The sequence below is a fragment of the Pipistrellus hanaki genome (genome assembly GCF_964339955.1).
Source record: "Pipistrellus hanaki genome assembly, chromosome: 1".
In the NCBI taxonomy this organism is placed as follows: Eukaryota; Metazoa; Chordata; class Mammalia; order Chiroptera; family Vespertilionidae; genus Pipistrellus; species Pipistrellus hanaki.
This window is the reverse complement of record NC_140503.1, coordinates 91303988-91307189: the sequence shown is the minus strand read 5'-3', so window position 1 is coordinate 91307189 and position 3202 is coordinate 91303988. Positions and strand designations below refer to the sequence as shown.

The following is a 3202-nucleotide window of genomic DNA, read 5'->3' as shown; positions in this document are numbered from 1 at the left end:
AAAGAACAATTTCTCAAGGAAACTCCTGCAACATAATTTATAAAATCAAATTTATCAATAAGCACAGCTCTTATTTTAAAGTAGTCATACAAGTCTAAAATATTAATGTTAAATTGTAATATTCTATAACATACTAGTAAATATGTAAAACAAATAAATGTTTAATGATTTAAAAGTTTCCATCCTCATGAATAAAATTAAAATGCCCAGTAATCCTTAATTAATACATTTACAATCCTTCCTTAGTGATGAGAATTAACTTTGCAATTTAATTTGACACTTTACAGTGTGAAAAAGAAAGATAAAAAAAAAAGCCTCTTGGGAATGGGAAGAAAATTTTCAGTCTCTCTCCAGCCATTCTCTCTCTCTCTTGTTCCCTCTCACTCCCTCTCTAAATCTACCCTCCCTCAAATCATTGGTATTTCAACCCTCCCCAGTCTACCGCAGTCCTCCCCAGTCTTCTTCTTTTTAAATAAACAGAACTTTTAAAATCTGAGGTTTAGGTTTCATATAGAAGTGTTTGCCCGGATTTGTTGCTGATGAACATGGTAGTCAAGAATTTAAAAAGAATAGCCCCCTCCTTCCTCGGCACTGTCTGGAGGTGGCAGCCATCTCCTACTCAGTACCATGGCTGCCCTCGGGCCCCTCCTGAAACCCAAGATTGCCCAAAAGAGGACCAAGAAGTTTTCATCCGGCACCATTCAGACTGATATGTCAAAATTAAGCAGAACTGGCAGAAACCCAGAGGCGTTGACAATAGGGTGCGCAGAAGATTCAAGGGCCAGATCTTGATGCCCAGCATTGGTTATGGGAGCAACAGGAAAACAAAGCCAGCAGCTTTTGGAAGTTTGTGGTTCACAACGTTAAGGAGCTTGAAGAGCTGCTGATGTGCAACAGACCTCACTGTGCTAGATTGCTCACAGCGTCTCTTCAAAGAACCGCAAAGCCATTGTGGAAAGAGCAGCCCAGCTGGCCATCAGAGTCACCAACCCCAATGCCAGGCTGTGCAGCGAAGAAAACGAATAGACAGATTGCGTGCACATTGTATTTGTGTTAATAAAATCATAAAATTCTGCCACCCCCCAAGAAAGAATTTAAAAAGGACTAAGAAAAAATACAAACTCTCTTAAAGAAAATACAAACAGTACAGATCAGCGATTTTCAGTTGGTGTGCCTCAAGAATTTTTAAAACATGCAATACTTGATTGTTTAGTTAGAGGCACTGACTGCTTTTTCCTTAGATTATCAAATAAAAATATGGCAACAGCCAATAAGACAGCAGCCATCCGATGTGCATGCCCTATCTTGAACCATAAATGTATAAGTCATATAATAGAGTTGCATCTTATTAGTCACATCACATAATAAGATTGTGCCTGATTGATTAATTCTTGGTATCAGTAATCTTTATAGGCAGAATCATAGGCACCCAATTTTTAAAAAAATCACCTTGGAGCAAAAAGAATAGGTAATTACTATTATTATTTTTTTGTAGATCAATCAAAATTATACCTATTTTTTTTGTCAGATGGGCAAAAAAAATTTTTTTTGGTGTGTCACAGATTTTAAGTAATTAGTTTATGTGTATTATGAGATGAAAAAGGTTGAAAAATTCTGGTCTAGGTATAAGATACCAGAAACCAAGTATAGCGAAAATTTTCAAATGACTATACTTTTTACAATGCCCAGCTTTTCCTGATATTTACTATTAATTCACTAACCGAAAATGTATTGATAATGAAGATATCACAGGACTTAGGAATTAGTTTCTGTGTAGAGGAGCTTACAATTTAGTAGGAGGGTCAGATAGTAAACTAATCTGCTTCAACGTTAGACGATAAATTCTTATATAAAGGGTGGCATGGTGCTGTGGAGAAAAAACAAGACTTCCCAGAGGGGTTGACATCTGATCCGAAGCAGAACAGAAGGATAAGAAGAAGGTGAGAAGTTTATCTGAGAGAGAGGACCACTTGGGGAATTTTGAGATACAAATATTTGAAGTTGTCTGAAGGATAGAGTCAGTGGTGACAGATAAGTTTGAGGAGAGAGAGATGTATTGAAGCTAGTCTATAGGCAGAAGATTTTAAGCAGAGGAATGGCATAATCAGCTCTAAGATCAGAGGTTAAACTCCCTACGTAACAGTCTCTGAAAGCCTGCTTAGGAAACAATACTTGTAAGGGGGTGAAGGGAAGTTGGCTGTAATGCAGCTGGAGCAGAAGCTGCACCCCACAGGGACCTCTGTAGCAGAAATGGCCCTTCAGTGTTGTCCTACATTAAGTCCAGGTGGCCAGGCTTTCTTATGCTCAGTGAGAGGACACTGGATGTGATCACTCCCAGGGAGGAGGAGTATAGCCTTGGGCAAGGCTGATTCCTGGAAGTAAAAGCAGTTCCTGGAGAGGGGCACAACTGTGAGCCATCTCCAACCAAAACATCTGGCAGCTGGAATGAGTGTCTCTGTTCTGAAGAGGATCTGAGCAATGTTATAGAATCCACTGCAGGGTTTTACATGTTGCTCTTTAAATTTTTGTTTGTTCCTTGGTTCGTTCGTTCATTCATTCATTCATTCATTCATTTGCCTAACCTTGACATAGTGAAGATGGTATTGAGTGAGAAGAGTTTAGTTAGAATGAGATCAGATGGGATTTGTGAAAAAAGATGATACTGAGATAATGCCCAAGGATTCCTGGTAATTCATTGGGGAAGTTAGTCTTTTCACAAATGGTGCTGGGTTAATTGGTTCTCTCTATGGAGGAAATAAAGAACTTCAATCACCTTTTACACTCTACAAAAATTTAACTTAAAATGGATCATAATCGAAAATATGATAGCTAAAATTTTAGAAGTTCTAGAAGAAATCAAAAGGTCAATCTTTGTGACTCTGGTTTAGTCCAAGCTTTCTTAAATAGAACACTAGAAAAGAAACAATAGAAGGTCCAAAAGATTGGCAATCCCAAATGTTGATGAGAATGTGAAGGCACTAGAATTCTCATACATTACTGATGAAGATGTAAAATTATACAGCCACTTTGCAAAAATAATTTGGCAGTTTCTTGCAGAGAATATACTTACCCATGAAATCCAGCCCCATTATAAGGTATTTATCCAAGACAAATGAAAACAAAATAGTTGTACGGAAAGGTTATAGCTATTTAATCTATGATGGACAGAAACTGGAAATAACTGTCAACAGGGGAATGGAAA

At 37.7% G+C, this 3202-nt stretch overlaps 1 pseudogene across 1 annotated transcript; it reads left to right on the top strand.

The window, feature by feature from the left end:
• Positions 1-603: 603 nt before the first annotated feature.
• On the top strand, positions 604-1062 carry LOC311630264 (large ribosomal subunit protein eL32-like; annotated as a pseudogene). The gene has a single exon. The product of its transcript is annotated as a large ribosomal subunit protein eL32-like (transcript).
• The last annotated feature ends 2140 nt before the right edge of the window (positions 1063-3202 follow it).